Below are 15,210 nucleotides of genomic sequence, written 5' to 3'. Positions count from 1 at the left end.
CAAAGGTAAGAAACTACTGCCAGATTTATGAAATGAAAACTTGAGATAAAGTACACCATGTTCTCTCACTGTTGGTTTTTCCCAGATCTATAGAGAGTTTAGTGGAATGCAGCATCCACCCAGCACTACGGGACAGATACCATATTTATGGGCTAACCCTTTTCTTTTACCTCTTGTCCTTCTGCCTGGCAATGTGTGGAAATGTAAGGCTGGCTTTGAGTGATTATTGACAAAAAGGTGAGTTCGCTTTCCCAGGTATCATTGCTTTCAAGCTACTGTATCATCTTGGCATTGAACTAATACAAGGATTAACCTCTGGGACACCTGCCTTATACATTAAGCAGCAATGCTGTAATACTGCGTTTTAGGATATAGTGTGACAATCACTCACAAAAAGTAGTTAAGTTCTGCCAAGTATTTTTAACTTTCTGGATCTTTTTAAGGAAAAGAAAAGCAAGTTTGAATAATGGGAACCTGAGTGTCAAAGATAACATCTCCTAGGAGTGGTTTTCTAAATGGTGCCAGATTCTGATAAATATAATAGATACTCTTTTTGAATATAACTATATGTGTCTATTTTGGCATTGGGTTGTGCAGTTCACATTAAATCATTCAACTTTAGATGATTAGATTATGATGGCAGCATAAAAAATGCTATACTTCCAAGGGGGATTAATATATAAATCGTAATTGTCCTAATTCAACTCCTAATGGTTTAATTTCTCCATAGAAACTAGGATCTTAAAGAGATAGGCTCTTAAAGACATCAACTACTTTATATTTTGATGACTCTTTTATGTGAAAGTTAATAGTTTGAGATTCTTCAGCTGTAAAATCCTTCTTCTTTACCATGACCTAGGCAAGCTCTGTGATAAGAACAATGCACTTACTGGCATGTGCACTGGAACGGGACTTTTTGAAAATTGAAATTCTATACATAAAAGTCTTCTTCCTGCAATTTTATGTGGGTTTGTCCATCATCGGCTAATGCATAATGTATCAAATACATAGGTGATGTGTTTTCATGACCAGCAGGATGCTAGTGCAGTATGTATTATTGAAATTATGTAGAACTCGTTTGCACTACTTAATTATTAATTTAACTCCTTGTTTTCCTCTACTGTCTGTCTTGTCTGTTATTAGTACTTGCCCTTTCAATACAGAAAGAGAGCCCAAAGGTCCACCAGCAACCACATTATGAGTATTTGGGGAGAATTGCCCTTCAGAGATGTGCTGACAGTGTGCCCACCTCACATTTGTAGCAGGGATCGTTTTGGTAGGAGAGGAGCCTAAAGTCACTCAACACCAATGGATTTCTCTGCCAAGTCAGACACGCCTGCCTTATGAGCATGGCAGGGTTGGTACTCTGCCAGTATGATGCTTTGCCAAAATTGTGTTCTGCACAGTATAAGTGGCAATTCATCAAGTGCAATTGATGGTATCCTGATGATTTAGTCAGGTTTATTTGATTATAGAAGAGAATTTTTCCTTTGCGTGCTGAAGTGGAACAATGTCCTGTTTGCTATACAACGTGATCACAGTTTCCACATCTCTTTTGCAATCCCTACCATCACGTTACACCTAAGATAAGCCTACATTATAATCATTGCTCCACGCCAGTAGATTTTTATGGGATAATTTTACTTGTTATGTTACTGTTACCTGATTTACCACAGTGCTGTCTTAGTACTTTTTCCTCATAAATTGTATAATTTCTTTTCTTAGTCAACAGAAGTCTTCCCCTGTCATATATTACCTGATGAGATGGTAATGTGTCATGCTAAAAAAAATTGCTAAAGGAAACTGTGGATAACTGGGTAGCTGAAAAAGTTTACATAAACATAGTTTAGCTGGCTGGACAAAAATGCACATCGCTCTCAGCTTATCTGAAGTAAAGCAAAATACACTGTCTTTGGCTGTCCTTGTTACACAATAACAGGAAGATTTTGGTGGGAAAAGAATGTTGCAGTTGGGAACAGAAAACTACAGAAGAGAAACTAGGGGCAGGCTTGGTATTTAGGCAACTAACCAATAATGAGCTTAACTTTTGTAATATGTATGAGCTAATTATAAGAAGGCATAAAAGGTGACTGTAAGAGACAATAAACGAAGTCTGCTGATCACTCATATTGAGTGACTGTGTCTTCCCTCCGTCGCGACAGGAAACAATTCAGGCCACTCTTCTGTGGGCTGTAGTTTGCTTCCCAGTGACCCCTGGTGAGACACCTCCCTGTGTGGCATATGTCACCGAAATTAAGGTTAGAAGGGACCTTAGATCATCAAATTTGGCCTGATACGTATCAAAGGCATTTACATTTCACCTATGAATGTCTTGTTTGTTACCTATTAAGTTTTTGGGTGATAAAACTACACCATTTTCTGGTGCTTAACAAGACTGACTCCTTCCTCTACCCTCAGCAGAAATATTTCTTGCTCTCAACAGGACCAACAAGCGTGGAGGTTAAAGACCCCACAGCTCCATACATACTGCAAGATACAGCAGGGTCAAAGTGGAACAGTTCATTCATATCCGCACCACATAGGGCTTGGATTTGTATTTCTGAGCATTACAGTTTCTGGGCTCCTAAAACACAATTCTGAGTTCAACATGTCTGAAATAATATAGATGCTGTGTTGCAACCCGTCAAGGGCATAGTTTGATAACATGAATGACATGGGCGTGTTACATGCCTTCAGGAATCACCTGAGGGCACAAAGTCTGCTGGGATAAAGTTGGAGGACTTTGTAAGGTGGAGAAGCCAGACCTGGCACAGTTTTGTCCATGATGCCTATTGTGAATGTTCCTTGTAGTCTGCTGTCTTCCAGACTGGGCCCAGTTCTTGTCTCATAGTGGTCTAACTGGGCCAGATCAAAAGCATACTATGTGCTGACAATCACTACAGCGCTTTAGGCTGCTGTCTCTCCCAGTTACTTAGCAGCATTCCCGTATCTTGTAACTGTGTCAAGCAGCAGTTCTGATTTAGGGAGAATGTGATTACAGCTCAGATTAAGAACCAGTACAGAAATGGGATCTAGAGTTCCAAATCCAGTAAGAAGATGTGGCATGTCTTTCACTGTGGACTTATGAACCCATGAAGAAGTCGCATGCCTTCCTGGCAGATATACGTGCAAGCTATTTGTTGACTAAAGATATTTTTTTCTTTGAACGGTAGTTTTTTTTTTTTTTTTTTAAATAAATGAATAAAGGATGGTAATGGAATAATTCTGTCTTTTCCCCTTAAAAGTACCAACACTGAATGAAGGACTAATGCACTTAAACATCACGGGAGATTCCTTGAATCTGTAACAAACCGCTAGACAAGCAATTGGCTGAATTTAAAATCCCATGGGATGCCAGAAAAAGCTGATTTCAGTCAAGTTATACTGACATAAAAACTGAAGGAACACAGTCACTGATGAAGCGAAAACATAGAGGCAATATTTTGTTTGTTTCCTCATACTCTTTTCACTATGGCTTAACCACATTTAAGCACTTTGGCACAAAATGTCTGTGACCAAATCAAACCTGTGAACTAAAAGCAAGTCAATAGAATTTAATCTTTAAGTAGCTAACTGGGGTGCTGTCTGTGACCATGTTATTCATTAAAAAGGGAGGGATTCTTCCTTCTGAAACCATGATACTGCATAAAACAGCCTTCCTGGCCTTCTCATGTACTCAAGGGTTCTGCCCCAGATTTCAACCCAGTTTGCCACATCTTAGATTACGAAATGTTTCTCACAATGGGCCGTGAATATTGAACATGAGAAAGGAGTTAAATGTAAGAATCCTTTCCCAACAGAATCAGAGCATGACCTCCCCTCTGCAGCCTGGTGACCAAGCAGGGTAGGGCAGTTCACTGCTCCCTGATGCCCCACTCACTGCACAAGGGATGAGCCTGTCTCCTTTACAAGTCCAGGTAACTTGGAGTTTAACACATTTTCAAATAGCTGGAATCCTGCTAACTCTGTTACGAACATAGTTCATGCAGCCCTTAATAAAAACAATTCTCTAGATATAACAAGAAATAATATCAAAAAGTGCTTCTCTAGAGCAAACAAGGCTTCTTGTCCATGTGTGCAGTTTGTTTTTCACCTGCCTCAAAAATGTAACAGCAGTGGACAACTTTGAGGCCTTACCTGTGAAAAAGCAGCAACAGAAATCTGAAGTGAGGGAAAGCTATGGCATCGTTAAGCAACCATGGCACAGCAAGATTAAGACAGGTATTGAGGTGAAATACGTGGTAGCAATGCCAAGCCAGGTTATAGGTTAAAAAACATCATTAATTTTGCAACAGAGGTGCCCTTTGCAAGTAGGTCAGGAGAGTATGTGTTAGCCTTGACCCATCCCAATTCCCTTCAACTGCAAGTGACTCATCATAGTAATGAACTGTTAAATAAAAAACATGAGAGTAAGAGCTACAGTTTTAAAAATTTGGACTTTTCATCAGTAAACAAGAATTACTACTCTTCTACTTTTTTCAGCACGTCAGTATTATGGCCATGAAGAGCCGAAGATCATTGCTAGTAAGTTACATGACAAGATGCAAAAGGTTTGGAACAGACCACTTTATTGCTTGTGCAATTAAATCACACCCACTATAGCATTTCTAGTTCAACAGTTAAGCTTTTGCTAAATATTTCTGAGGTCTTATCCTACATACGACTAAGGTATACCTATTCCACTTTCTGTTTTCCTTTTTAAAGAAAACTCAGCACAAATTTTGAGTCTTTTGATACAGGAGCACAAACATCAGGGGGTTTGAAGTTCTGTTCGTAATCCAAATCAAGGAACCTCACTGGCATATTTGGAGATTACATTCAGCTGCAGCTAGCATTTGTCTGTGTGTTTATAATGTGTTATTATTCCTAAAACCTGATAGAAAGGAGAGAACTGGCACATGGAATGTCATAACTTGTTGTCAAATAGATTTCATTCTCTGTGATTGACTAGACCTACCTCTGTGCTTTCACTTGGTGCTAACATATATATGGAATACTATTGGAAAACTGATGAGTTGCAGCGATTTGCTACAGCTCTTTAGCATAAGTTCCAGTAAAACATCTGGAGTCACATAGCCCTTTAGCTCTGACTGACTCTGAAATGGCTGAAACCTCTATAAAGGGGCAGTGAATCCAAAGAAATACCCTCTCTGGACAAGAAATACCCTCTCTGGACAAAAGAAGGATATTTTATGTTTGGAAGGATCTTTTAGTGCAAAGGCCTGAAATGGCATGTTCTTTCCACCAAGCAAGCCACTGCTCCTATAAGGATAGGCAAGGAATCTTCTGAAACCTACCTTCTTCCTTTCCATTTGAGTAGGTAAGCTCTTTAGAGAGGTAGGGGAGGTGTTTCTGGAAGCCTGTGAAGAAAGTCAGGTGTCTGCAGAAATAAGCCTGTACTTTGCAGCATTTAAAAATGCATAAATGTTTATGCTTTTGTGATAGCTAGACAGCTGTAAAACTCAGTGAATAATTTGTGTCGTTAATCGTTTAGCTCAGATGGGCTCATACTTTTATTATGTTTTCATCCTTGTTAATACCATCCTGAATTTTAGAGGTTCCACTTCATGAGTTTAACAAAGCAGCAGATAAAGAGAACTCCAACTGTGCAGTTAATGAGTTCATTTCCGAATACTTTTCAAATTGAGCTGAAAGACTGTATTTTATCTGAAATGCAAGAAAAGATGCAGAAGTCATTATGTATGTCAATGCCAGTACCAAAATGTCCATTGGTCTCAATAGGCCCAGGATTCATATGAAGTAATCTGATTTTCATTCATTTGTATTTAATTATCCATCACAAGTCATGGAATCACAAGCCCCAGGTTTTGTTGCTTTAGCTTTTTGTAAAAATGCAAAAGATCCCTTCACTGCCTGTCTTTCTCTCTCCAAAAGTGCCCATCAGAATTACAGGTAAGATACAAATCTGCTTAAAAGAGAACTCAGTGTTGCATGACTCAGAGCTGTAAGTGTCAGCCGGGCCCATGTGTACACCCAGGTACATTCTTTGCTGTTAGTAAACTTAGATTATATTTAACAAAGTCCACAATCACATTCAAGGTAAAAACTGGGGTCCAGTTCCAGTTGGTTTGGAGCCTGTGTATAACAAAAAAATATGCTGCACTGCCTGCATCGTACTGGGGATCTGCCCAGAGCCCGCAGTGCCAAACAGCAACAGCCAAGCTGCCTCAGGGGCAAAATGAGAAAGGCCATGGTGGCTCTGGGTTCCCCTGAGGTGGAGCAGCCAGCGGCCAGGCCACCCGGTGTGCGGGGACAGTGCACGCCTCCTGGCCAGCTGTCTTCTCTTGCGCAGGAGGAACAGTGCACTGAGATACTCTACAGAAGGCCTGCTCTAAAAGGTAAATCTGGAATTTAAAACAGGTCAAAAGCCCTCATTTTCTAGAAAATTGTTCAAATTAATCAACCATAGATATAAGGCCAAACAGCCTTTGAACTGCCGAAAGGTGAAGAGGGCATTGCCTTGCAGAGCTGGGTCTGAGGGCACTTCGCTTACAGAACAGCAAGGAAGCCTCGATCATCCAGTATTTGATGTGAGGGTAGATTTCATCTCTACTAATGAATCAACAGGGGCTTCACTAGAATACTGTATATCAAATTAATATATTCCCAGCTTTACTGTCCATGCTTCCTGGCCAGCAGCACTCAAATTTGAGGTCTTGTGATTAAATCTGACCTGCTGATCATGTGGAAATTGCCTACTTGTGTTACTGCCCAGCCTCTCAGATGTGCAGTTAGAGAGAAAATTTCCTCATCTGCTTGACAGAGGATATGGACAGCCCTATACTAACATATTAATATGTTCGCGTTTGTCCTCTTTTAACATTACTTTTAATTTGAAGTGCAATTTTCATTTAATACAAATTAGAACCTAGGGAAGCATGCAAACTTCAACTAAACGTGGACTCAAGGAAATTTCTCCTTGTTAAGCAGCACCATTTGAGCAATGCAGAAGATTTGTATTTTGTGTTCACACAAAAAAAACCCCTATTTTTATGCTTTCCCCTAGCCTCTTTTTTTTAATTTTATTCTGTGTTCGTTTGTTCAGATTGTTTATCTTTGTAGGATGGCTTATAGTAGAATTTAACTTTGATACATGCCAACTAGCTGGAAGGAAAAGCCTGACTCAGACCACATTAAGACAATGTCACTAACTTTGTTTCCAATGTTTTCTGGTATTTTCTTGAATTTTTGAGATATTCTGATGTTAAAAAAAAGAAAGGAGTCCATACTGAAAGTTCAGGACATGCAAATTTCATGAGATTGATGGGAGATATGTCAGATCTCTAAGGAGTGTGCATATATCACACACACCTGAGCCAGCAAACAGACAAAAAATAATTTAGGCAGGAAGTCACTGGCTGCCTCTGCCTCTTGGCTGTCACAGCCATTTTACTATCAGCTAATTTCTCATTCCCAGCACTGAAATCCTCTTTATATATCAGGGAGACCAGTCATAGCAGACATGAATCAATATAGCACTGACTGCTGATCTGATTGCTTACAAACTGTGTTTGTTCATTGCCTCTGGCTTTTACAGAAAACGTTTGGCTATGCTCTTTGTTTTCTCTGCTTCTGGAAAGAAAAGGTCCTTCCAAACTCTCCTAATTCTTCTGGGCCATTTATGAAGGTGTTCTTCAAATAATGGCTGTTTCTTCAAAGTTAGGTCTGTCCCAGAAGGAAAGAGGTGCTGAGACCTTCAGGTTAAAAATTCAATAATTAACAAAAAGATTCACAACTAACAAAATCACTTCTGGTTTCAGCAGGTAGTTTTCACATCTACTATCACATAACGTGAAAAACCTCACATGCTGTTATCCCAGTCCAAACAAATTTTTATTCATCTCATTTACAACAATTTAAGTCAATGTATGGAAAGATGTAACTATTCTTTGACTGTCCTAGAACAAGATGGAATTGCCCAAGAGGGAGAGATGTAAAATATGATGCTGTTTAACATCCCCCAACCCCCAGCCTTTTGATTTCTTCAGGTCTCATTTCAAAACAGCTTTAGAACACTTTCCTTTAAATGAGCACCTCAACACACTTCTAACTAGAAAAAATTAACCCAGCTAAGACTTCTTTTGGAATGTTAAAAAAAAAAAAGATCATAGCACAAAACCATGAAATCCTTATCAGCAGTTTTAACAATGTTTATTTTTTATTGAAATGTGCTTTTCTGTGAGAGTTCTTCATTTTATATAAATTTGAGAAGACATTTTAAAAGGTACACCAACCCCCCCCAAATAGTTCAGTCATTGAAAATGGGGAAAATAATCTTATCTTTTTGCATTAACTTTCACTAAAGCAATAACTGTTTCAATGTTTAAAAAAAGACAGTTAAAATGAACCCGAAGAGAAGCTATTCTAAAGCAGCTCTACTTATTAATGTGCTTTGCATAAACGCTCCTGGGTTTTGTTGTTCTTATCTTATTCTTCTCCCTACTTGCTTTCCCAGAGGGAGTCTGCATTTCCTGACTCATAGTTTGTTTTGAAGCAAATATATAGAAGAAGGTATAACTATATATTGTTAACAATTCAGGAAGTATTAACTAACAAACAATAATCTGGAAGAAAAAGAAGAGCAATGAAACAAGATCTGCTTGCTGGTAGGGTTAGGATTCATAGGTCAAAGCCAGTCAGAGGATCTTGACATCATGACATACAGCCGCAAGATGTTCAGGGTTGTATAAGGTAGAGAAAAGGTTTTCCCCAGGCGGTTGTTTCCTGAAACTAATACGTATTTGCACTAGTCCTGGCAGAAAGAGTACATACTTCTTGTTTCTTTGATGTTTATATTTGCTTTTGTGTCATTCACTCTGCGTAGAAGGAAGGAAATTCAAGATGTACTGTGGTGAAAATACCCCAGGGAAAGTAGTGGAGATGGATATAGACCTGAGTCATGATCTGCCTGTTCACCACACGTCTGTTACTCTTCTGTTGGCTCCAAAAAATCACTGTCATATTTATGTTAAAACATGGCATATTTTAACTTTCTGGATTACTTCATCTGCTTAGTAGGATTTTTCAGGAACACTCTGATAGTTTATCTTTAAACTGAAAATTTCTGAAAATATGTTCATTTGAACTAAACTTTCCTTGAGAACCAAGAGACAATGATGGTGGTAACCCTCTCTGCCTTGCCTCCAGAAGACAGACTGCAGCACAGTGACCAGAGGGCTCTCTAGGATACAGGAAAACACTAAAGTGGTTTCTTGATTAAGAAAGGCAGGGGATGAGAAGGTATATTAATAGAGAGAATTTAATTTCAGGGAGAAATCCTGTGGCTAAGGATTGTACAAAGCTCTAATCTTTTAACCTGGGCTTTCTTCCAACAATGTTGCAGTAAAGCATTCTTGAGCTTATCATTCTGAGTAGTAGACTCAGCAACTGAAATAGAGGATGAAGAATTTTGTTATTTCTGCAGATAGACTTTTACATCTTGCTCCTATTCTGTTCAGTGTCAGGCATGCACCTACAGGCCCTTTGCTGACTGCAGTGTTTCTGAAAGTGCATTTTCAATGCAGATAGAAAGAAAGTAAAAGGCAGTGTTCCCCTTTTTTTTCTAAATCATTTATTTGGTAGTTTATTGCCATACATCTTCAGGAATACACTCTTCTCGTTTGAACATTAAAACCTACTAAAAGCTCAAAAAGTACCAATATGTTGGTGGTTTCCTCACTGTGTAGCTTCTGCCCTAGAAACTGTGGCCAACTACTGGCACTTACAAGGAGTTACCCTACAACTAAGAAGCACTTAATTTTGCATATATTCTTTTAAGGTGGACTGCCAGAGTCTACATCAAATTATATTCTTTGCACAGTGTTGGAAGTATTGCATTTCTGAAAGACTTTTGAAAGACTGTGATCTGAGTTGATGACAGCTCTTACCCAAGAATCTATGGGTCTGAATCCAAAAAAAGTGATAGAAATGGCTGCTCCAGTTTATGTTAGCACTTGATAACTCCCACAGCCTCTTCCAGTAGCTGAGAACTGCCTGCACTAGCAAAGTGTTTTTTCATTCCCTTGCCCAGAAGCTAAAGTTGGGGAAAAAGAACAGGAGCTCTCAGGAAGGAGATTCCTATCAAGCTGCAATATAGATTCAGGCAAAGAATCCCACAGATTATAGCTGTGTTGGTCCTTAAAGCAGCCTACTGTTGCCACTTGATTTACAATAATATCTGTTTACATTTGTATTTTTCCCCTGCTCCCTGAGTTCTCCTTCTGTTACAACCCATAACAGCCCCATTCAGGGATGCTGCCTCAGTTATAGTGGGGCAGTACTCCTAATGCAGAAAAAAACCCACATTTATTAACAATTGCACTGTGACCAACAAAGTACTTGAATTGTCAGGAGATGGCATAAAGCAGAAAATAAATTCTTTTTCCCCTTAGAAGAAGCTTTGGAGCAATAGGACTTTATCAAGATCTGAATGAAGAAACATGGTGTTAGAAGAGAAAGGAGTACATCTTACGCAGAAGATGTACACTTTGGCAGAAGAGAGAAAAAAAACAGCAAAGAGGGCTTGGTCTCAGCCAGACAAAAGTTCAGCAGAGGTACTAAGCTGTGTTTACAGTAGCCTGATGAAGGAGAAGAGACCTGTTTTTTCTAGGCTTCAAGAAGGGAATCAGGTGTGAAGGGTAAACAGAAAGAATATAATTGCATTTTGGAAATGGGACCATTTCTAAATGACCCTTACTTTCTTGTTCCTATCCTGAGAACAAAAAACAATAGAATGTTAAAAACTCCTGCTTGTTTACATCATTCATCTATAAACTCAAGATCATCAGTAAATCAGAATATTCAAACTTTATAGGGGACTGTGTCACTCTGAGGGGTTCCTACTACACCCAGAGACAGGCAATTAGATCAAGGACTCCTGTCTCTCAGGTGGCAGCTGGAGGCAGGAGATCTACCTGGTTAGACAGAAGCTCACAGCCTGGGGGGCCTGAAACTTTCTGAGAAGTTGGTGGTAGTATCATCTTCAGGAGTATTCAGCAGGGGAGCTCATCCAGAATATTGAAATGGTAACCCAGAGATCTCATGTAACAGTAAACTCCTTGTATTATTTTCAGTGACTCAGAGAAATGTTTCACTGTACCACAGTGCTGAAAAGTATAGTTAACTTTGTTTCTAATTTTCATTTCTGTCTTGATCTTGGAATGGAATGAAGTTGAGGTAAGAGACAGGAAATTGTAAGACTCAAACAACAGTTTGAATTCTGCAGATGAAACCTGAGTTTATAACTCCTGGAATAAATTGTAAGATTTATATAATGCATTATGTATTATAATATTGAAGTGAATTATATACTTCCATATCAATTGGACTTGCAATGCATGATTCCAATTATATATAACACATATAATTTATTATCATATACAAAATGTAATGATGTAGTAAGCCACAGAAAATTACAAGGCTAAAGACTCTGACATGCTAAATGCTGTACCCGGCTTCCATATATTGCAAGAAATTCCACAAGGTGATCTTTTCAGGACTTAATTGATAAGAACTGGATCAGAATTAATTAGATATTTTGTTATTCAGTATTTTATAGTACCTAGATGGGAAGTTTACTATCCACTATTTAACATAACCTTGATGATAACTGTAGCCTAAACCCAGCCAGAGTAGGGTTGGAAACTGCTCAAATTGCATCGTTGTAGGTTGAAAACAATGACACTGAAGATGTTCTCCATATACCAGAAGGCAAGGGCTTAAGTCCTTGGAGTTTCTGTCCTTACAGGCAGATTCTGAGTAGTTGAGTATTTTACTGTACAACCATAAGGTACAGGTGAGGGGAAGGAGAGCATGGTAATTCCTTACTCTTGTACATCAACAGCTCTTCAGTACAGGCAGTTTCTTCTAAATCCTCACGTTTATCTTCCAGTGAAGGGAAAAGAGACAGAGTAGTTCCCTTGGGTCCTTGTCCTTCCATGCATTTTGGACAATAAAGCGAGTGCACTGCTAGTACTGCCAGCTCTCAGTTCATCCAAGCAAGTAGCCCAGCCAGCCCACAACAATAGCATATAGGTTTTAGGGAACCACAGGTATTCCCAGCCTGATAACCACATTAACTTGTGCTTATATTTTCTCAGCCAAATCTGAGAATGATGTGCAATTATCCACAATATAATTACCAACAATTAAGAACAGTCACATTTCTAGTAATCATGTTTCCTTACATCTTTGCAATGCCCAGTCTGATTAAGCAGCCTAAGTTCCAGTAGGAAATGAATACCGCAACCGATGTGCTTACAAATTGCCCTGATTTCCAATGAGTCATGTTTACAAATAAAGCAAAGGAAAACATCACCTCTCAATTGTGGCTGTTAAGTACAAAAAATAGGCCACCTGGACTGTATGGATAAGAAGTGCATTTAAAGAATGAACAAACTCCATGTAGAAGCAGGAAGCTGAAATAAATGGAAGGGTAACCATGATCTACTCAGAGACAGAAGCATTCTTCATAGCCTGAAAACCGGAGTGAGTGGAGTCTAGCCAATGTTTCCTTGCATCACCTTCCACAGTTTTCCTACTCCTTCTCTATCCTTAAGGGAAAAATCAGACATGTCATGTTACTCTGCATGTTCTGTGAGAAGGGACAGTACTCTGAAAGATGTTTCCCTGGAACAGAAAACAGTCCTTCATGAATTAATGCAGCAACACCCCTTTCTGAGAGGAAAACAAGGGAAGAAATTGGCCTATGAGCACTGACAGCACTGAAGGACAATGAAGTAGGTTCTGAATTTAAAAGGTACGTAAAGATCCACCATAGGTTCATTTCTATCAGAGGGAGAAGTTCCCCCCTCAATTCTACTTTGTTATATACAAAATCAAAATATTCCTTCTGGCAAGCTGCTGGCTGAAAAGCATAGTGCTGGGAGATAGACAAGACACTAGAGACCTCAACTATGTGCAGTATGGAGTAGAAATGAGCATTTGCATGCCAGTGCAGACTGGGGATGGCAATAGAAGGGACTGAGCCTCTGAAGGTGAGCACACTGCCTATGGGCAGAACAAGGCTCCCAAGGTCATTAAGAAACAAGTACAGAAGATTAGAGAACAGGGAGTCTTGACATGAGCAGAAGGCATTGGATGGCCAAGAAGGCCACCATCCCAGCTTCTTGCCTATCATAGATTCATAGAATGATTTAGGTTAGAAAAGACCCTTATGATCATCAGGGTCAGGGACAGCTGGGTAACACTGTATAAGGTCAGGACTTCAGTGGACCAGAGCTGTTCCTGAGCATATATGATGTGTTGGTGCCCAACTCCAGAGAATGATGAAGAGGACATGAAAGTAGTGTTAAATGTAGCTGGACTAGAAAGAGAAGACTGCAATCACAAATAGCAGGAAAGAAGAGATAATGACAAATAACTATCTACTTGAGCAAGCTGTATAATCACAGCAGGGTAAACCAGAAATAGGTTAATATTAGAGTGGAAATAGACCTTGACTTTCTTTCTGTGAACTGCCCCAATTCATCAGCTATAGAGTCAAAATAATCTCTGATACAAAAACAATTCGTATTATCCAACTCCAACATTCAGACCATTTTTAAACCCCTATCACAGGCCATGTTTCAGACCGTACCAATAGCTGGCTGTGTCTGCAGTGCAACCAGGCTACAAAATGAAGCACACAAAAAACATTACTTAAGGTCATGGAATCCATGCTACATTAATCATTTGGCACAAAGATCTCACACACAGTAAAATCTGAGCTCTTAATGCTAATCTTCAGTTTCCTTCTGCCCAAACCTAATCAAGCTGAAGTCTGTCAACAAATAATGACATTTTTGAGGGTCACCTGATGAACAGATACTTCTGTCATTAACTTGTTACTGTACTGTAAATGATGTACAAAGTAATTTAAGTACCAACTTGGGAAATACATCCTGATCCTTCAACTCCTACATTTTAAAGGGGTTACTAGTTTAAATGTATCAATGAATGAACTACTAGGATGATTTTGTCAGTTGCCTGGAACTAGCTCCTCAAACTACTAACTTGCCAATTGTTATGGAGCTGCTAAAAAAAGAGTTCTCAAATCTTCACTTGCCCTTCTCAAACTTCAAGATGTTAAGAAAGCATGTCTGGCAGACTACTTGTTTTAGGCATGTCATGTACAACAGAAATAAAAAACTGAAGTATGATAGGGGGAATATTTTGAGGAAGAATGAAATCTGGGGATAAATAACAAATTAACCATTTCTTCTAAATGTGGGAAGTGCCTATTACAATAACGTCTTCACTTGTATTAGCTTAAAGTCCAGCAGTGCAAAGTCCAGTGGAGAATGGCAAATAGCCTAAAATATTCTGTGGCTATTAATGTGTTTTCCTCAAGACTTGATTTCATTTCTACACTTAATCAGAAAGATTTAGGATTTGTATATGTATATTCCTCCTGCTGACCACTGAATAGAGATTTAGACTGGAACTACAGCAGACAGTTGCCAGTATGACAATATCTCACCTGGTTTTGTTAGTCTGAATGCTTTTGTGGTCTTTATATACAGGAAAAGCCTTAAAATAAATTGAAGTATGCCAGTTAGCGCTTTCGGTAGTAGAATTTATTTCCTTAAGGAAATTTGTATAATTTGTGTTGTCAAAAGCTATGTCTATTCAGGTTTTTTTGTCATGCAATCATGAAATAATTTAGGTTGGAAGGTACCTCTGCACTTCACCTAGACCAGCTTCCTGGACTAGCGGTGTGGGGCTAACTTCAATGCTACATCAAATTGCTCAGAAGACAGCATTTCTTCAGGTACCTGTTCCAGTACTTCACCAACCATTGTGAACTTTGTCTTTTTGTATATACAACTAGAATTTCCCTTTCTGCACCTGGTGATCATTGCCTCCAAGAAGAGTTTGGTTACGTCATCTCTCTCCTCTCCTTACCTCAGGAAGCAGAAGACAGCAATTAAATTCACCCCTAAGACTGCTCTTCCCCAGACAAAACAAGCCTGGTGCTCCCTCAGTCTCTGCTTCTGTGTTGAATGCTCCAACTCCCCGAGAAGCTTCGTAGCCCTCAGCTGAGCTCCCACCCATCTGCACATCTTTCTCTGGTCCCAGGAGACCCAGAGATTGACAGGGTATTGCAGAGGCAGCATCACAAACGCCAAGTCATCATCCATTATCACTTCCCTTGATTTACAGCCGAGGGTGCCATTAGTCTTTCTCCTG

Source organism: Falco punctatus (assembly GCF_963210335.1).
Source record: "Falco punctatus genome assembly, chromosome: 1".
In the NCBI taxonomy this organism is placed as follows: Eukaryota; Metazoa; Chordata; class Aves; order Falconiformes; family Falconidae; genus Falco; species Falco punctatus.
The sequence above is the reverse complement of the archived record's forward strand: the minus strand, read 5'-3'. Positions refer to the sequence as shown.